Source organism: Balaenoptera borealis (assembly GCF_965194805.1).
Source record: "Balaenoptera borealis genome assembly, chromosome: 16".
NCBI lineage: Eukaryota > Metazoa > Chordata > Mammalia > Artiodactyla > Balaenopteridae > Balaenoptera > Balaenoptera borealis.
The window spans coordinates 77,932,555-77,953,807 of record NC_138872.1 but is presented as its reverse complement, the minus strand read 5'-3'; the positions used below and the strand labels follow the sequence as shown (position 1 = coordinate 77,953,807).

Genomic DNA, 21,253 nt, shown 5'->3' with positions numbered 1-21,253 from the left:
GAACATTTTCAATGTTCTTCTGTGATCAGAGCCAAGGGACTCCCAATGTGCCCAGGAAAGAGCTACGCATTTCCTAGGAGACCTGACAGTTCATGCACACACGGTTTGCTCAGCAGGGAAATGCATCCCCTCAACAAGAATCCCAACATCTCTCAGAGCAGGAGATGCTACCCTTCAGCAAGGCCCCTCCACAGGGTTGCAAGAAACCCAGCTCTCTTTTCCTCACTGGCAGTTGCTGTTTCTTGCCCATTGGGACCTCCTGAAATATGTCTCCTGGACACAGTTCAGGTTTGGTTTGGTTCACCCTTTTTGATTCATTTCAGGCACAGCTTGAGCCAAATGTCGTTGGTAATTTTTCTGTATTCCCTCAAGCCATGTCCCCAGCCAGCATCTGTAGTAATTGCTTGATCTGGAGGCAGGAGTCTACACTCTGGCCTGTTTCTTTCCACCAGTTCGTTATAAACACCTTAGTCAACAGTCAGTCCATTTACTGGGAAAAGTAAACCCTTGCAGGCATGCCACGTGCCCCCCTTGCCCTAGCTTTCAGTTTATATCTGAGATTCTATTTCCAGCTTACCTGCCTGCAGATCCCTCAGTTTCTCCCACAATCCCTTCTCCCACAAGGATTAATTTGCTCATTCGTTTGTTCATCAGACATTTATGGGTCACTGAGCTTTGTGAAGCCTGAGATGAATCAGACAAATGCCATGCCCTTGAGAAGTTCAGAGTCCAGGGAATAAGAAAGACACAAATACTGAAAATCAGTGTGATGGACCTATAAAAGTGGGAAGGCCAAGGGTCATGGAGCAAACAAGGAGCTCTGAACAAGGGTGCTGGAAAGATCCTCTTGAGGAAGTGGGATTTTTAAGGGCGGAGAGTGAGCTGGAGTTAACTATCTGGAATGGTAGGGTGGGGGAGAGTTACTAGAACATTTCAAGCTTGTGAGATGTAGCTTGGGGAGATGATGACAGTTAAGATCTGTACTCCATAGCAGGGGAACAATTATCTGGTCTCTGGTTTGGAGGCTGGGTTGGAGGGGCTGAGACTGGATGTGGGTAGGCAGGTCTCCTGATGGTGAAAGCATGAACGAAGCACAGGCTGTGAGCAGAGCAGGGGAAGGGAGCGTGGAGAGAAGGTGTTGACTGAGAGGGCTTATTGGACAGTTGAGTCCCTGGGGGCGTGGAGATCAGGTGGCTGGGGATTGGGGGTGGTGGTGAAGACAATGGCTGACTCTTCAGTGTCTCTGAATTCCTATCAGCGTCTGGACTTCTGAAGTCTCCCAGATAGCCACAAGGACTGCCACATCCAGTTCTTCCACAGATTCCCTCGAGGACCGTTCTCCTCATCCCTGTCTTAAGCCCCTCCCAAAAGCAAGCCCACATTCTCCTTGGGCCAGTCTCAGGAATTCTCCCGACATCCACCAATGATGGTGTGTCCCTTCTCTTAGACTCTGGAGCTCGCTTTCTGTACAAATATTGATCTTTGGCAGGGTTGATATTGCTTTTTATATTAACAGTGAACTTGGTCACCAAAAAATAATTAGCATAAGAAGACTGAATATTATTAGGGGCCTCATTAATTTCACCAAGTTTATTTAAATCACAGCAGGATGTCAAATCAATGATGATGACTAATTAAGAAAAACACATCTGATTATGTTAAAGCACATGGAGGGCATGGCACAAAGGCTGCAGTGGGGAGGAAGGTGGGCAGTTTCTGGTAAGCAGAGGTGGTACCTCCTGTCTTAAATGGAGGGGACCAAAGGTGAGGACTTCACAGTCTGATGTGCTAGGTAGGTGGCCTTGCTGAGTTAGGGACAGGGTTGACTACAGCCAATTTGGAGTTTGAAGTGATAATTCCAGAATAACCAGTGGCCTGAGACCCCCACCTCATCATGAGACGTCCCCCTACCCTCTCTGAGACTGGATTAGGGAACTGTGGACTAGGGTGAAAAATAAGGAATCAGACCCAGCTGGTTTTGAATTCTGGTCCCTACACTTATATCTATGCAACTATGGGCAATTTACATAAGTAGAGAACATAAAATTTACCTTCTAGGATGCTGTGAATTTTATTTTTATTTTTTTAAAATTTTATTTATTTATTTGTTTTGGTTGCGTTGGGTCTTCGTTGCTGCACACAGGCTTTCTCTAGTTGCGGCGAGCGGGGGCTACTCTTCGTTGCGGTGCGCAGGCTTCTCATTGCAGTGGCTTCTCTTGTCGTGGAGCACGGGCTCTAGGCACGCGGGCTTCAGTAGTTGTGGCTCGCGGGCTCTAGAGCGCAGGCTCAGTAGTTGTGGCGCACGGGCTTAGTTGCTCCGTGGCATGTGGGATCTTCCCAGACCAGGGCTCGAACCCGTGTCCCCTGCATTGGCAGGCAGACTCTTAACCACTGCGCCACCAGGGAAGGCTTAGGATGCTGTGAATTTTATTTATTTATTTATTTTTGGCTGTGTTGGGTCTTCCTTTCTGTGCGAGGGCTTTCTCTAGTTGCGGCAAGCGGGGGCCACTCCTCATCGCGGTGCGCGGGCCTCTCACTATCGCGGCCTCTCTTGTTGCGGAGCACAGGCTCCAGACGCGCAGGCTCAGTAGTTGTGGCTCACGGGCCCAGTTGCTCCGCGGCATGTGGGATCCTCCCAGACCAGGGCTCGAACCCGTGTCCTCTGCATCGGCAGGCGGACTCTCAACCACTGCGCCACCAGGGAAGCCCGATGCTGTGAATTTTAAATGAGGTGCCTTGGTTGCCTGAGGTAGAGAGGTACTCAGGAACTGTCCTCTCCTCCTGTCCCTCTTTATTACATCCCTCTCCTGGAGAGGGACCAAGTGGCCCTTTGCTGGGTTTGCTCAGCAGGGGCATGGCCATGTCCCCCCTTCAGAGGCACTCCAAGTCTTCCCCTCATGTTTTTCTGCATGTAGAAGCTGCAGTGAGGAGCCCTGGGAATTGATAATTACCTATTAGAGGTGATTTTATTTCTTCAACCTCCGCCCCGCCCCCTGCTCAGAAATAGCTGCAAGCTTTGGGAGTTCCTGTCATCAGGATGTTTAGGCAGAGCCCACCAGCTTCTAACAGAACAATCTGTTTTGAGCAGTGGCAGAGGAAAGAGTGGGGAGCTTGGTCTACAAAGGGGCGTCCTTTCTTCTGCTCTCCGCCAGGGAGGGAGCCGGCTGGGCAGCTGAGAGCTGCGTTAGCAATCCGCCTGAGGAGGAAAAGCTAGAGTGGCTTTTGGGTCCAGCTTGTGTGTTTTGTATGTTTTGTTTTAAGGGAAATTGTTCTGTTGGATATTTGAACTGATTCCTTGGAAAGCCACGTGCAAAACCGAGAAACCCTTAGGGGCTCATTTTGAAGCAAATTAGAGGGCTTTCCTCTAGGTGTCAGAAACTTGCATCGCCTTTGTAAATTGAGAGCACTCCCACTTTAAAGATGGGTAAACTGAGACTCAGGAGGTTATTACCCAGGACTAGTAAGCGGCAGAGGCAGGCAAGACCCAGAGGGAACACTGATGGGGTTTGGGGCTGCTGACATGTGCTTCTGTTATAGCCCCTCATTGCTCTATTTCCATGTCGGTCTCCCCCTGCTGGGAGGGTGCGCTAAAAACTAGGTGTGTGTCCTGCTCATTTCCAGGATCCTGACACCTAAGTGCACGCTTGGCACATGTGAGGGGCCCAGCCACTGTTTGTTGACTGAATGAGGGGATAATGGCCATAAGAATCCAAGATCCAGATGTGTGTTCTGAACGAGAGCCCAGAGCCCTGCAGCACAGGAAGGAAATCGAAGGCCAGCATGGCCCCCACTGGGGGGAGTGGGCGCAGGGGGCACGTGTCCTGGCTGAGTGCCTGTGCCTGGCAGCCCCGCACGGGACCCTGATTATGCAGTCTCGTCCACCCTCAGAGCAGGCGTGTGGCGAGGGCAAGGTTATTCCTGTGATAAACGAGAGGAAACTGAGACTCGGACAGGTTTACCAGCTCCCTGAGGGTGACCCGGGGAGAAAGAGAGCAAGCCACGTTGTCCTCTCCAAATTCCATGCTTTGCCAACTCTGCTTCAGAAATGGAACAGAATGATAAGAAAGGAACTGGTGGACAACAGAGGCAGTTTGGGGACCTCAGAGGAAAGCGGATGGGTCTCAGCACAGAACAGGGCACTGCGGGCAACACGGGAAATGGAGCTTTGAAGGCCGCTCTGCCAGGATCGGGGGCCTCAGATTGCTGGTGTGTTCTTCCTGGGTAAGTTTCACCAGGCCTGGGAACTCGGAGAGAGTGGAGCCTGACACACGGTCACCAGTCTGCTCAGGCGGACGGAGAGGGAGGAGACAGGAGACCAAGTACCATGGAGCTCCTCTGCTTTGTGTCAACTCCAGTGGACAGCTTGGTGGCAGACGTTTCTTTTCTTCTATATTCTGTTTCCTTTACCAGAGGCACCTCTAGATGCTAGCTCATGGTCAGAGTGGAGAAAGATACCTCCCAACAAAGGTTCTCTCAGCTCAGACGTCAGCTCCATCTCCTGCTCCCATGTCCCAATGGATCTTTCCTCCAGCATCACTGCAGGAACCCCTCATCCCGATTTTATTAACCCAAACACCTTAACGGTACATCAGGTTGACCAAAAGGATCACTTCTTCCAAGGGAAGAAGCATTAAGGAATTCTTTCCCAGACCCTTTGAGTACGGAGACCTGGGATGGTCACTTCAAGGAAGACTCAGGTCAGTTTTCTGGATGCCCTTCTCAATCAATTTGAAAGATAAAGGTGGCACAGAAGATCACACATCTGTCAATTCCCCCCAAAGGGCTGAAGCCATTCCTTGTCCTGATGCACTGATCCACAGAGCTTGTCTGCTCTTCCAGTTGTGGAGACCCTTGCCACCAACACAGCTAAGTGGTGGGTGAAGTTCTGGTTCATAGGAAGGGGTAGCAAAGAACAGCTCCAGGGGCTTTAAATCTCCTATCACCAGCTTTGCTCTGACTTTGTTCTCGCTTGTCCTTCAGAATCTGCAAAGAGCCCAGCTAATGAGCAGCGAATCTGTCCTCACACAACGCAGCTCAAGTTTCCTTCTGTCTTTGGCAATTTCACCTGCTGTGCTCCCTTCACTGGGCCCCAGGTAGAAACTGGAGCAAGTGGGGAAAAGTTTAATTGGGCCCCAAATGTGATTAACCAGGACGGGCTCTCATATGCTCTGCTGGTGTTTAGCATGCCACAAATTCTAACATTACCCAATGGGTCCTAAAAGCCATTCTGCTTTTAATGTTCCTTGCCTAGTTTACTCAAGTAGGAATTTAAATCAAAAGGTAACATCTATATTGGGGATAACTTTATAGTTTATCTTAATATAACGGCTAATAAATGTCATGTTTTAAAGGTGCTTTTTAAAAACAATAGTTTTAACAATGTTATATACTTTTTAAGGGAATCTGGTAAGCAATTGACTGAATCTGGTACACTGTAATTTTAGGCATTATGACAACAGAGCTACAAGAATAGGGAGAGACAGTATCAAAGGTACGGAACCAGAGCCAACACAGATATTGGGATGTCCACAGAAATAAAAATGAAGAATCCTGCATCCCCCCAACTCAGGTCCAAATAGGACTTCTTGGCAACAGGATTTCTTTACTGGCCTCCTTTAAATTGGAAAGACGTAAATATTAATGCAGGCTCAGGGGACCTTCTTGGAATCAACATTTCTAGTGCTAGCATTTGAGAAAAAACCCCTTCACTGACTCAATCTTGGTCATATGAGATCACAGGAGATTCTAGCAGGGAGGTTTAGGGCATGTGAAGGGAATCGGTAGCCCTCGTCTTGCCCTGGCCACACCTCTGACATGTTCTGCACCTTTAGGTGGATCCCTTAACCTCACAGGCTTCCTGCTCTACATCTGTGAGATGAGGGATTTGGGCAAAGTGGTCTCTGTTATGATGCTTGGTTCTGTGCTTGTATGGCTCTATCCCACATTCCCAATGTTTTGAAGAAGAAGGACTGTGGGGCTTCTCCAAAGCCAGTATCTATTTTCAGAAGGGAACAAAACACTCACCAAAAAGCATGTGTCATCCGGCTAATTCTACACAACATCCTGGGCAAAGCAGACATGTTCTGGCATCTCTGCTAAATGTCATCTCAAAAGAGGTGAGTTTCTGATGAGCTCACAAATGCATCTTTTCTGTCTGTCTGTTCTAGAAAAACGTGCTGACTTTTTATTCATTTATTTTTAATAGGCCAAGTCATATAAGCTGGTTAGACCGCCCCAAAACAGCACCAGGATATGTGGAGCATGAGGGCATTGACAAATTTCTAGGAACTTTATACAATTTCTGAAATACTTCTATTAATAATATTTACCCATACAAATATAACCTAGGGAAGACTAAGCGTTTCTTAGTTGACAATGCTTTTCATGCCATTGAGCATATTAAATAAACCTAATTACTCTTTAACATTTTTCACTTTACAAGGGGAAAGAACAAATTCTTTGAGATTTTCCAGATATTTCTGGGAAATATCAAACTCAGTTTGAGAGCAAGAAGATTTCATTTAGGACTTGATTTGGGGGAAGGCAAAGTTGTCAAAAATGTCAAAAGGTTTGAACACTTGACTAAATAGAATCATAGGTCACTGGGAAACAATGCCTAGCTACGTTTTTAGCCAAAATAACAATAAAAGGTTTCCAAAGTAACTGAAGGAGATAACATGGTTATTTAAAGCAAAACAAAACAAAACACCTTAGCTCTTTTAAAAGTGAGAATACTGAGTTCGCTCACATAATCAAGGACGTGATAAAGTCAACATAAAGCACAGGAAAGGATTCTGATGAGACACAGAATCTTTGTTTCCTAGGCAGATTGCTTAAAAGGTAAAGAAAAAACTCTTACAGTCTCTTATTAGATACAGACCAATAATCCAAGAAAACTTTGCTGTTTTAACAGAGAAAACCAAACTCTAGTTTTGCATCAGTATTGATACTAAAGCTCCTTTAAAAAAAAAAACCACATAAATAAATCCACCCAATTTTAGCTTACTTTGACCTTATGATATAAGATATCTTTTTCAAGATTTTCCACAGACCTACTCTTTGGTTGCAAGTTACCAAAAAGACTCTGGAAACTGTTTTAAGGCAGATATTATAAAACATAATTATTATTAAAAAGTACATTCTTAAAACTTTTATTCCACACGTGAGCTTAAAACACTTGGTCACTCAGAAGACGGTGCTGTTTTATTAATTATTTATATTTATTAATATAGTCTAAATATATTCTATAGTTATATATTATAAATATTTATTTATATTAATATTATAGCTACTCTTATTTACCAAAGATTTACCCAAATTATGTGGACTTGAAAAGCATTTGGGTTAGTTTCTCTATTTCTGAGAGTTTTAGGAATATTTAATTTACAGGAGCACTTCTTTATCTCTAATCCAATATGAATGGTGTCCTTAGAAAAAGGGGAGATATGGACACAGAGATAGACACACAGAGAGAAGATGATGTAAAAGACGCAAGAGCGAAGACAGCCACGTGGCTGGAGTGATGTAGCCACAAGCTAAGGTGTGCGAAGGAACGTTGGCAGACAGCAGCATCCAGGAGAGGCAAGGCAGGATTCTCCCCAGAGCCATCCGAGGGAGTATGGCCCTACCAATCCCTTAGTTTTGAACTTCCAGCCTCCAAAACCTTGAGACAATACAGTTCTGTTGCTTGAAGCCACCTGGTTTGTGGTACTTCGGTACAGCAGACCTAGGAGACGAATACAGATGCCAAGCCAGGGAGGAGAGAAGTGTGAACGAGTGGACAGAGGAGCGAGCGGAGCAGGCTGAGAAGGAGTCATGGAGGCAATGGCGGGAAAACCAGGGGTGATCAACTCAGAGAATCCAAGAGAAGGAAGTGCGGTCAGAAATGATGGAGAGAAATTTCTGCTGAGGGTCTCAGAAGGTAGGCAGGGAGATCTGGAATTTGGCAACTAAGATGTCACTGTGAACTTGTGGAAGAGCAGTTCTGGGAGAAGATGTGGAACCAGGATTGCCTGAGAAGGATGCTTGGGCCAGCTTTCTTTCCCATGAGCTATACCAGCCATTCACCACCTGACTCCCATGGAGCTAAAACATACATTATATCCGTGTAGTTTGCCTGTGAGGACCAAACTGATTTATGCCTTGTTTCTGGGTCTTCTTCTTTGATTAAGGATATGAAAATAAAACATTTCTTACAAAGAAAAAAAAGGTGTTTGATAGCAGCTTGGGGAATGGAACTGTTTATTAAGAAGAAGAAAAATGCAAAATAGAGGATAAATACAATGAAATTACTCTTAACAAAGCACAGCTCTCCAATAAACATACGAAAAAATGCTCAACTTGTAATAAAAGGAATGCAAAGTAGTGATATGCTCTTTTTCTTTCAGTGATTTGGCAAAGATTTAAATATATATGTATATGGTAATACCCTGTGATGATAAGGCTGGATGTGACTGGGCATTTCAACACAAATGTGGGAGTAGAACCTTTTGGGATGATATTTTCATGGGATATTTAAGAGCCTTAAAAATATGTATAGTTGCTGATCCAGAAATCCATTTATAGATTTTTGTTTTAAGGAAATAATTAAAGCTATATGCAAAGCCTTTATTATAGGAATATACATTTCAGTGTTATTTATATTACCCCCAAAATGAAAACAAATGAATATTCAATAATACAGAACTGGTTAAATAAGTTATAGTTATATGACTAGACAATATAAAGTCATTAAATAATAATTTAGGAAACATTTATAGACAATGAAGATATTCAGAATGTATTAATTGGGAATAAAAAGATATCAAAACAATATTTACAGAAGGAACCAATAAATAGTTTTAAGCACCTGAAACAAAACTATACAAAATAATTACAGTAGTTAATATGGGGTAATGGGGTAATGGGTGATTTAAAATTTTTGCTCACTTTTCTTCTTTGATTTTTCTTTCTTTTTCCTAAAATGAGCATGCATTGATTATATGTTTGAGATGAATAAGTATTCTAAATAAGAATTGAGTCTGTTCAAGACTGAGAGAGAGAAGTATTTGATTCACTGACATTTTATCAAAGGATAAGCAGTGAAGGGCTGTCTTTCTTACCCATTTTATTGATGAAGAAATTCTGGCCCATCGAGGCAAGATACTTGCCAACATGTGGATTCTGTTTTTTTTTTTTTTTTAAGTTTTTTTGATGTGGACCATTTTCAAAGTCTTTATTGAATTTGTTACAATATTGCTTCTATTTTATGTTTTGGTTTTTTGGCCAGGAGGCATGTGGGATCTTAGCTCCCCGACCAAGGATCGAACCCACACCCCCTGCGTTGGAAGGTGAAGTCTTAACCACTGGACCTCCAGGGAAGTCCCAACATGTGGATTCTTTTCATTCACTTTTCCCGTCATGTGAGTGTAGGACCACTCACCTGGGGAGATCTGAAGATGACCACTTAAAGGGTTACATGAGGTAGTGGGATAGAAGTATGAATCAAGTGTGAATCAAGTTCCTGATTCACACTCTACTTTCCCCACCACAACATCTTCAACCATTCTGTCTTGATTTATTTCTTACATTTAGGATTTCCATTTTGAAAGGAGATTTTTCTACTTCTCTGCTCATTTCATCATTTTGGTTCAAACTCATTTCTCAATGCTTTTGAAGAATTTTCCTTCCTGGACACATTGAACATCATAGACTACAGATGCTAAACACTTCTTTTTGTAACCAAAGTTGTCCTCACCATTCAGGTGTAGTGATGAGTCAAAGCCCTTCAATCCAGCCAGCTGTCCCACCCCAAAACAATGGAGTCACGAGATGAACCCCTAAAACATTGGGCAAAGGAGGAAATTTAAAAGTCCCTTACCAAAGGCAGTTAATTACTTTACTGATAATAATAAGATCAATAACAATTGGAGAAAAACTGATGTAAATTTCAAGGATGAGGCAATAGTTGAAAGTACTGGATCAGCTACACCAAAAATTCACCAAAAATGGATTGTTCAACCATGCTGTTTAGGAAGGAAAGCTCAAAAGTAGGAAACAAACAAATGATAGAGTAGTTACATAGATCTTCAGTTTGGTTAATCTGTGGTTAGGTTTGCCACATAATATATAGGCACTTGATTCATTGCCAACCAGCCACTTTATCTTCTGCAAATGATTTGTTGATTATAATTCTACTAATATCATCTTTCCTTTAGATCACTGTAATCAAACGCAGGAAAAGCTTTGAATTATGTGTTCTTTCAGCAGCTATTAAAAAAGCCCACCTTACTCCTTTTATGCCTAGAGGTAGGACTTTGTAAGCTTTGCTGTGGTTTGGATCAAATTAAAGACAGATTTTTGCCCCATAAAATAGGACAAAACACTCTATTTTTGTGGGTTGAGATATCTGTTGTAAATATTAGCATCTACCAAATGATGGGCTGTCTCTCCTCTTTGAACTGAATTCTGGGCTGAAATTTTTTTGAAAATAGAAATTAATTTATGTTACCGGGGGGAAGGGTGGGGGGAAGGGATAGTTAGGGAGTTTGGGATTGACATGTACACACTGCTTTATTTATTTATTTATTTATTTATTTATATTTTTTGTCTTTTTTAAACATCTTTATTACAGTATAATTGCTTTACAATGGTGTGTCAGTTTCTGCTTTATAACAAAGTGAATCAGTTATACATACACATATGTCCCCATATCTCCTCCCTCTTGCTTCTCCCTCCCACCTTCCCATCCCACCCCTCTAGGTGGTCACAAAGCACCGAGCTGATCTCCCTGTGCTATGCGGCTGCTTCCCATTAGCTATCTATTTTACATTTGGTAGTGTATATATGTCCATGCCACTCTCTCACTTCGTCCCAGCTTACCCTTCCCCCTCCTCGTATCCTCAAGTCCATTCTCTAGCAGGTCTGCATATTTATTCCCGCCTTGCCCCTAGGTTCTTCTGATGATTTTCTTTCTTTCTTTTTTTTTTTTAGATTCCATATATATGTGTTAGCATACGATATTTGTTTTTCTCTTTCTGACTTACTTCACTCTGTATGACAGTCTCTAGGTCCATCCACCTCACTACAAATAACTCAGTTTTGTTCCTTTTTATGGCTGAGTAATATTCCATTGTATATATGTGCCACATCTTCTTTATGCATTCATCTGTTGATGGACACTTAGGTTGCCACACTGCTGTATTTAAAATGGATAACCAACAAAGACCTACTGTATAGCACAGGGAACTCTGCTCAATGTTATGTGGCAGCCTGGATGGGAGGGGAGTTTGGTGGAGAATGGATACAGGTATGTGTATGGCTGAGTCACTTTGCTGTGCACCTGAAACTATTACAACATTGTTAATTGGCTATACTCCAATATAAAATAAAAAGTTAAAAAAATAGAAATGGTAAATTCTAGGGTAGCAAGAGACAGAGACCAATTGAAAGGTTTATTATTCTCCTTTTATTTTCTATAAATTGTAATGCCAAGTAATATCTAGGTATTAGCTACATGCTAATATTATCCATAAGCTTGAAGATGAGAGTCATTAATGATCTGAATGGTCCAGGACATCAGAATTGGTCTTTAAGAGAGGATAACAGAGGGATGCCCGTCATCTGCATCCAAGCCTATGGTAACACAACCAGATGACCCCTGTGAGTTGGGAAGGTGCTTTGAGCCCTGTTGTTGATGCCTTCCTGGCAGAAATTATGGGCCATCAGTAATATGCATTTGCAACACTCTTACCTAGGGCTGCCATATACAGGTGTGTAGGTTGTATCCTCCATAAGGGCATCTGGCTGAGGGAGTGAGTGGGAGGTGAAATTGAGGCCATGCTTAGCTGTTACCTGGAGGAAGGGATCTCTTTTGCTAATTTAAATTAATTTATTCAAGAAATATTTATTGAGTGCCTACAATGTGCTAAGTCTTGAGAATATACCAAAAACAAACAAACAAATGCAAAAACTGAAACAGCAACAACAGCAAAAGAGATCCAACCCTCATGAAGCCCACAGCCCATGGGGAAGGGTCGGGGGACTGTGGTTTCTCTCAGCATGAGTTTCTACATCTGTAGAATGCGGACAGTATTATGTATATGTACACATTTGACCTAAACCAATGCTTAATGAGCATGTATTCCTTCTGTGGTTGTTGTTTTTGTTTTAATTTTCCTTTGAGGGAAATTCCTTCATGCTTGGTTCCTCTTTTTCCATCTTCAGGACTTAATGGCTGAATCCAATTTGCGAGAGTTTTACTTCTTAGATGTCACATGGATCCAAGGCATTTAGGCTTTTGACCTTTTGAATTGACATCGTGTTCTTATAGAGGAAAGGATGTAAATGTATCTGGATTTATCCTTTGCCCGTATCATCATTGGTCCTCTGTGTACACTAGCAGCATTATTGAGATAGAAAGATGGAGGGACAGAGAGTGTCAGAGATGGGAGGGAACTTAGGAATCACTTGTAAGTGAGGAATCTGAAGCCTGAGGAGGGTGTGACATGCATGTTGTTACAAGCTAGACAAGCTTGGATTGGAGATTGGTTCTCTGTTTCTCGTCAGGGTTCTCTATGTCAGCATATGACCTTAGGACTGCCTTCAGATGGTCAGGCGAGGAATGTGCATTTGGAAATAACCTTGTTCTCAGATATGAAACGTGCTTCGCGGAGCACATGCCATGTGTGTTCCAAACCCTGTTTCTCCCCCGTCTAGAGAGTTCTCGAATTTCCTTTGCTCAACGATCAAGTGGCTGGGGATTCTGTGATTCAATTCATTAGTTTGTGGTGGTTCCAAGCTGTAACATAAATCTCCAAAAGGACCCCTCTCATGTCTTCTTCATTAAAGGAAGTCTTCCCTTGGTATTTCTCTCTGGCACTAGTCCAGGTATGAAGGAGAGGGACCAAGAGGCAGGGGAGAGGGCTCCGGGCTTAAATGCCAGCAATCCAATTAAAGGAATGTTTAACTTTTGTAAATAAAGCCCCTGTTTGGCCTGCTTCTCAGATGGAGGGAAGAAAATGAACTGATTTAGAACGAAGCCCCATACTGAGCGGAGAGGACTGGTGTTTATAACATCCTTCCTGGCAGAGGGAGCTCAGCCTGCTGTTAAAAATTATTCTCCCTCGAAGGCCAGCTGGCAGCAGATGCAGGAAAACATGCAGCGCAGTAAGCCACCTCCTCAGGTGCCCTCCCTGATGAAGGGGACTGTTTACCTCTGCATCTGGTTCAAAAGAGCCTTTGGAGGGTCCGGTCCAGTGGCTTGGCTTCCATTAAGAACATGAGAAATAAAATTAAATGTAAAACAGCAGACAGTGGGAAGATGAGCAGAAAATAGAATTGAATATTTCACACACCCTTGGCTGGGGAAGACCTCTGTGGTTTAGAAGCAGTGCAGGAAGCCATGAAGGAGAGGATCAAAAAGATTCTATGTCTATGTATGTGAAAATATTGAAGGCAAATAAACTGAAAAATACTTGCCGCGAACGTGGCATCAAAAGGCTATTCGTTATTATTACTTATAATAAATTCATTCATTTAACATTTATTGGGCTTGCTGCTAGAGATACAGAGATCAAAGGCTTCGAGCCCTAGGTGCCACCCTGCAGAGGGGGATAGAATCCATCAACCTTGTTTCTAAACTGCCTGTTTATTCATTCATTGGCAGTTGGGGTGGGTCAGGGAGCTTCTATGTACATATTCACACGTACTGATAAGAAAGCACTAGGATATCATTAGGTAAATGGACAAGTACAAGAACTGGAAATTTACAAAAGAGGGAATATATTTGGTTAGAAAATATATGTAAGAGTTCCCCGTCTTGTTAATAATGGTTGAAGTATTATATGAATTAAAATGAGGTCGTTTTAGCCTATTAAATTACCAAACTTATTTTTTAATGATAATATCCAAAGCTAGCACAGATGTAGAGAAATAAGTAATATCATGCTCTTGTAAATAAATGGTTTTTAGACAGTATTTTGAGAATATTTACTGAGAGTCTAAAATGTCCATATTATTTGAGAGTAACTGCACGTCTAGGAACTTGTGCAAAGGAAATAATCAAAGATGCAGGCAAAGATTCATATATAAGAATATTGATAATATCTATATTCTCCCAAAAAAAAAGCAGTTTTTAAAAAAACTTTTTATTTTTTTGGGGCCGTGCCACGCGGCACGCGGGATCCTAGTTCCCCGACCAGGGATCGAACCCTGCAGTGGAAGCGCGGAGTCTTAACCACTGGACCGCCAGGGAAGTCCCTCCCAGAAAGCAGTTTTAATGTCCAACAACAGGCAAGTGGACAATTAAATTAAGACACATCTGTACAATAGTTTATTTTGAGTAAAACTCATATTGAAGAATATTTAATGATAATAGATATGCTCAAGATATAATACAAAGTAAAAGAAAAAGCAGGATACAAACTATATAGGAGTGGGATCTAAAAAATAAAATGAATGAATGTAATAAAACAGAAGCAGACTCACAGGTACAGAGAACAAACTCATGGTTACCAGTGGGGAGAAGGGTGAGAAGAGGAGCAAGATAGGGGAAGGCGATTAAGAGACACAAGTACTGGGGCTTCCCTGGTGGTGCAGTGGTTGAGAGTCTGCCTGCCAACGCGGGGGACACGGGTTCGAGCCCTGGTCTGGGAAGATCCCACATGCTGCAGAGCAACTAGGCCCGTGAGCCACAACTACTGAGCCTGCGTGTCTGGAGCTTGTGCTCCGCAACAAGAGAGGCCACGACAGTGAGAGGCCCGCGCACCGCGATGAAGAGTGGCCCCCGCTCGCCGCAACTAGAGAAAGCCCTCGCACAGAAACGAAGACCCAACACAGCCAAAAATAAATAAATAAATAGCGTTCCCTTAAAAAAAAAAAGAGGCACAACTACTATGTGTAAAATAAATCAGATAGAAGGATTAATGTACACCATGGGGAATATAGCCAATATTTTAAAATAATTTTATATGTAGTGTAATCTATAAAAATATCAGATATGTTGTGCACCTGAAACTAATATAATATTGTAAGTCAACTGTATTTAAATTAAAAAAAAAAGAAAAGGAGGGTGTTTAGCAGAATGTTGGTTACCTGTGGGTGGGGCAGGTGTGCTCTAACAGACATGGAATTCGTGGCTTCTCCTCTAGAGTGTGATGCCAGCAAATCACTTGAACTCCGTGGTTCTCCAAAGAGACTGTGGGCCCCTTGGCTTCACTTGGGGATTTTGCTTTACAAAGATCCCCATTGACTGAAAGGGGGCTTCCTCTTGAGAAGTTGAGGGAAACACACTGGAGAAAGAGATTTGAACCCAACACTGGTTTTGATGGTTGAGAAGGGTGAGCTCTGGGGCCACCAGTGCTGAATTCCTAGGGACCAAAGATAGACAATGGTTCTGGGGTTGTAGGACCCATCTGTACCCAGCACCTGGGGACCTCAGGAACCCTGAGAGCCATGGTGCGGAAAAGAGAGGTATGGGGTCTGCGATCTTGGTCACGCACGTTCAGCGCCTTTGACTGAGGTCCACCCTGAGAAGAAAGGGCCTTCTTCCTGGTGAAACTCTGATGGTTGGTTGGCAAGTTTGAGGCAGGTGGTGGGGATGTGACTTTCCCTGAGATCAGGTACCTGGCAGGGTGCTTTCAGCCCCAGCTGGGGATGAATGCAAGGAAAGTAGTAGTTGAGGCAGAGACTTGCGTATCAGTCCCTCTTGAGGGAAGGATAGAAGTCAGATCGCCTCATGTTGGACCATGTAAGCCCCCAGGATTTTGGGCCAATTCAGGGAGAGGAGAAACTTCAAGAGGAAAATGAGACCTCCTGCTAGTAAGACATGAAGAGACTCAGTTATTCACTGGAAAAATAAAAGCAATGAGATCAACCTTATTCATTTTATGATTGTGAAGCGGTGATAGCCATTATTCGGCAGTGAGCATATAATTTTGTACAGACAAAAACAATCAAATTTAAACAACACCACCCCCCCACTCTGATGGTTAGGCAATGTGTGAGATTGTCCCACGGGATTTAAACCTACCTGGCCATGCAGTTAACCAGATGAGTGTGTGGGCCCTTCTACCGATAGAGGCCCTCCCTTTAAGGATCTGAGAGTGTGTGTGGCACATCAACCCCCTCCTGGCAGGCTCCTTGCAGCTTCACCTGGGCCTTAGGGGACGTGTCAGCAGCCTCTGGGGTGTTTGGCAGGCCTGCCGGACGCCCGCTCCCCTCCCGAGAATCAGAGTCAGGGTGTTTCTGACACGGATGGGCTACCCCTGAGCTTGCAGATGGCTCTGAGCAGGGAAATCTTAATCCCAAAGCAACAGACACCCTTCTGTACCCCAGGCACTGAATAAATCAGTGGCGATCTCCAACTCCATAATTCTAACAGAGCCATCTCTGATGGCTGTGCAATTTGCTGTCTCGCGGGTTAGCGACCGGCTGTAATTGATGAGGAAACTGACAGCTCTTTGTCTTCCTTCACCACATTTGTCATTTGGCAGCTGGCTTATTCTTTATCTATTGCCTGTGACTCTCTCTCTCTCTCTGTGTCTCTCTCTCCCTGGGCACTTGTGGAGCAGATGTATCTCCTCCTCTCCCTACAGACAAAATCTATAAAGCCATAACATGTTTTTAATGCAATTCAGCTTTTTGAAACATGCATAATTGGAGAGTTCCAAAATAATTAGTTTATTATAGTGGGCCTGTAAAAACGAACTTGCATCTCATTTATGAGCCATTAGATCCCATGTTCTACGAGCCTGATTGCTATTAATGCCACCAGCATGTAATTTAGCATACTTTATTAAAATGTGTCACAATTGAGCGTCTCTTGCTCCCAGCCACCACGTCTGGGGGCTGGGATGGGTTGTTCTTCCCATAGCAGAATTCTTCCCATAGCAGGCCTGCAGCTTTATTAATTTATTAATTGATTTGTTTAATTGTGGTGAAATATACATAACATAAAACTTATTATGTTAAAAAAAAAACTTATTATGTTAACTATTTTCAGTGTACAGTTTGGTGGTATTAAGGACCTTCAACTTGTTGTGTAACCATCACCACCATCCATCTTCAGACATCTTTTCATCTTGTAAAACCAAAGCGCTGAGCCCATTCAACAATAACTCCCCGTGGCCTGCAGCTTTTGCTGCAAAGTCCCCTCCCCACACCCCTGGTGAGTTGCATTGTGAGGCCCCTTTCTGGGAGAACATACGACATTCATTCTGTTTCTTTCAGGAGCAGTTAAGCAAAGGAAAGAACTAAAGCATTGGGATGGTGAGGAAAAAAGAGAGAAAAAAATTCAGGATGTGTAATATGTGGTGCAACCCATGGATAGATGGCCATTGTTCTAGAAGGTAAGAACAGTTAGCTCTTTCATGGGCACAAACTTGGATTTTTTTCAGATAAATATAATGAAAATAAAAATATTATTGCATATCTGCTACTTATCTTCCACATGTGCCAGATGTAGAACATGGAGAGGGACGAAAGGAGAATAAGTCATATTCCCTCCTTAAGGAACTGTGGGTCTGGTTGGAGAAAAGAGCAAGAATTGATGAAAAGTTGTATAATACAAGAGACTAATAATAATGACTCTGTAACAAAAACCTAAGAAGGGAATTGGAATCGCCTGCAGTCCTGGAACACTGCAGGGTTGTGCTCAGGGCAAAGGACCCTGGTGTGGGTGGAACAGGTGAGAATAGTTCTTCATCACCCCCTTTATGTACCCCACAGATAGCTGCCCTGGGTTGGGAGAAGGGGAAAAGGCTGCCCCCAGGTGGAACACTGGGAAGGGGCAGTGGGCTGCAGTAGGACCTCTGTCTCAGGGTCTAGCACATGACGTGCATACCCCCAACCATAGCCTAGAGATGCTGAACATTAGATGACCTGATATCCCTTTTTTCCTGCATGGATGTCATCAAGGGGCTGGCTGGAACATGACTGGGGTCTTCAGGCAGAAGCCCTGGAGCCTGGTACACAAAGGGAGATAGCAGCTCTGTCTCATTTCTTTGTGGTCTCACCACTGAAGAAGGAGAGGGCTCCCCCACTTTTCCCTCTTAAGGGGACAAGTTGAGCTTTGTGACTTGATGTTCTGGGCCTACAGCAGGGATTAAAGTCTTTCATTTTTTGGTTTATAGAAGAAAACAGCTGGATTGCCACAAAAATAGAGTCTAAAGAGTGGGGGGTGGGCATCTGAACTTGGGGGCACAGTGATTTCTGAGGCCAGTGGAGGATGTAGAGGTGGTGCTCCCACATGTCAACTCAAGATGGGAAGGATTGTGAGAGGGTGGCACAGGGATGCTTGGGGACTGATGCCAAACACCAAGGTCATGAGAGCCCAAAAGAAGGACATACGAAGGCTGGCAGGTGGGCATGTGCTTTGTGAGTCTTGGAGGTCCTGCCTCTGGCCAGGGCAATATCCTGTGGACTTGGACCAGGAGTGTCTTGGAAGCAATCACAATGGACTTAGACCAATAAGAGCACTTCCCAGAATGTATGGATGGCTTGATCTCCTCTCTCACCTGACACCACCCATGACTCTGATATAACCCTATGGAAAAGAAGAGGCCCATTAAGAGCTGATATCTGTATCTAAGCAATCTTGCCAAGGATCTTCAAAGTTTAGCTTAATTACGCAAAAAAAAAATAACCAGAGCTTTTCCTCCTGACCATTGTGGAGCAGATTCTGTTATATAGACAAAGGAAAATGGCTTATGAGAATCAAGTGGTGGTGTTTTATAAAACTCACCAGGGAAAAACTCTACAGCCCAGAACCTTCCAGGGGAATATCTATTATATTGAATTTTATAGAATTAATTTTTTTTTAATTTCACCAAGTAACTTTTTTAATAGCTATTTTACATCTAATTAATAATAACTGCTTTATGAAAAAGCAATATGTGAAGCAATATAGTATGGTAAAAGGAGTCCAAAAAGGAGAATAAGAATGAGGAAGAGGAGGAAAGCAGAGAGGGCAGCTGAATATCCCCGGCTGTGACACTGGTTATCATTGTAATTTTGTGTAAACAATTTCTGAGCCGCCACTTTCTATACCTATGAAATAAAATGATGGGATTGTACTAACTCTTTTCTTCCAACAAAATTTTACATAGAAGCCCAATATATATGACAGATACCAGTGGGGCTACTTAGACTGAAGAGGTGGTGAGTGTGTGGGGGGTGTGTAGGGGTGTGTATATTGGGGGCGTGAATGCAAAGCCAATAGCTCTACTTTGGAACAAGGTGGAGTAGCTTTGTGTGCCCAGGGAACCTCTCTCTGGTTGAATTTTCTCTTACTGGTGCATGGAAGCATCTGGAAGGCATTTGGGAGAGGAGAGCAGAAGCCTTTGGCCCAGGGGAGGGCCTGCATGAGTGTTAGGAATCCCCCAACTGGCCCAGAGTCAAAATGCAGGAGTGATAGAAAAAATGGCCAGACCCATGCTGACATCAACTGGGACGTCCCGTCAGATGAAATCCAAGGTATCTGACATATCTGTGACTAGTCTGCCAATATTAGCTCCCAGAGGGTAGAACAGGCAGCAAGAGGAAACTGCTACTCCGGGCTTAACTCCAATTGGCAGAGTAAACTTGGTTGGTGAAGCAGAATTGACTGAGGTCCTGAGAATTAATGAGGACACAGTATAGAGTTTGTGGTAACCAAGATGGGGAGGGGTCTCTACAGTGAGAGATGCTGTGCAGGTCCTCCTGGGTATCAAAAGGCTCAGAATAATAATGGGTACCATTCCTGCAAGTTGAAGGATTTGCACAAGGCATCCAAGTACTGGATGCACAATTTTTCAAGGCCCCAAAGGTGAAGGAAGGGGAAATTCATAGGGACACTGTCTGCTGAGTTCAGGTGTAAATCAGCACGTCTGGACAAGGGAAATGGGGGCTCGTGGCCCGGGATGAATTTGCAGGAATGTTATGTCATGAACGTGGAAGCCGCACGTATCGGGGGCTGCCAAAAAAGCTGAGGAAAATGCAGTAAGCGTTTTCTGATCATAATTGGGACAGACGAAGGGTCAAATATGGGCAGGTGGGCAAGGCCCCTGTCTGCTCTGACGGGGGTGGTGAAGATGGATGGAGAGGGGCAGATCCTGTGGCCCCATTTGATTTCTGCATCCTCCCTCTAGAAGGGTGGATTTTGGACTGAAAACTCAGGTGCTGAGTGAGTAACAGGGAGGCAGCAGGGGGTTTGGCTTAAGAGGCTTAGGGCAGAGTCCTCACCCTCCGAGATCCTGTGCTTCCATCTCCTCCTACGTAAAATGGAGATAATAATCCTTATCAGCAGGCCTCATGCTGTGGGCCTCAGGCAGCAGCAGCAGCAACACCTGGGCACTCGTCGCACACGCACATCCTCAGGTCCGACCCCACACCTGCTGCATCAGAACATCTGAGATTAGGGCCTGGGAAGCTGTTGGAACAGACCCTTCAGAGATTCTCGTGCCCTCTCAGCCTTGGAATCCTTGTCCATATCACTTGGCTGGCCGGAGGCTGAGAGAAGGGGCAGTATAGGAAACACCCTTGCACACCATAAGACATCTTGAAACTATTAGCTTTTAGTAAATAGGTTTGAATGTCCTGGCTTGGACGAGCAACATCCCCAAAGCTTGACAAGACTGCAGATGAGATCACCAAAGTGCTGTCAGCTGGCAGAGCACGATTCGAAAAGAGCAAGTCGGATACTTTCTAGTCTAACCAGATGGAAAGGTCTCAGGAGGAAGTTATAAGGAACGGTTGGAGTAGCCAGAACAGTTCTCTTTCTCTCCAATCCTCTCCCCGCAAGCACCTTCCTCCTTTCACTTAGTCAGTGTAATAAATAGAATTAGAAATGCACAGGGCTCCTCCATACAGGGAAGCATAGATTATTTCTCTAGCATCAGAGCACTAATTTGTAATGTAGATTAAATCTGGCTTCAGATGGGGGAGGGATGGCACCTTTAAGATTTGCACATCATTTAGGAAAATCACCCACTTTACACATGAGAACGGATTAGAATGTGTCAGTATCAATACCGGGCATTTCCCTGTTGTCACATGATGTTAGAGGAACAATTATTTCACGTCTGAGTAAAAATCTTACTTGGAGGCTAAAGTTAATGTAGCAAATGGAACTGTGTGGAAACAGGGCTTGGTCTTGCAAAGGCAGGCAATTGCTCGTTACCGTGCTGGTTAACATATTTTTTCCCCTTCATCTGTTTTACCAGATATGAGACGATTATTGTTTTGCTTAGAAGAGGCCTTGGCCCCTCTGAACTTGGAACCATGTAACACAGACTCA

At 43.8% G+C, this 21,253-nt stretch overlaps 1 long non-coding RNA gene across 1 annotated transcript in view; it reads left to right on the top strand.

Annotated features, from left to right (window-relative positions):
• The window catches only part of LOC309612682, a 399,141-nt gene that overhangs the window by 362,159 nt on the left and 15,729 nt on the right, over positions 1-21,253 (top strand). The window contains exon 5 of the long non-coding RNA XR_014235335.1: positions 17,209-17,327. This is a non-coding gene — a long non-coding RNA (uncharacterized lncRNA). The remainder of the gene's footprint in view (positions 1-17,208; positions 17,328-21,253) is intronic.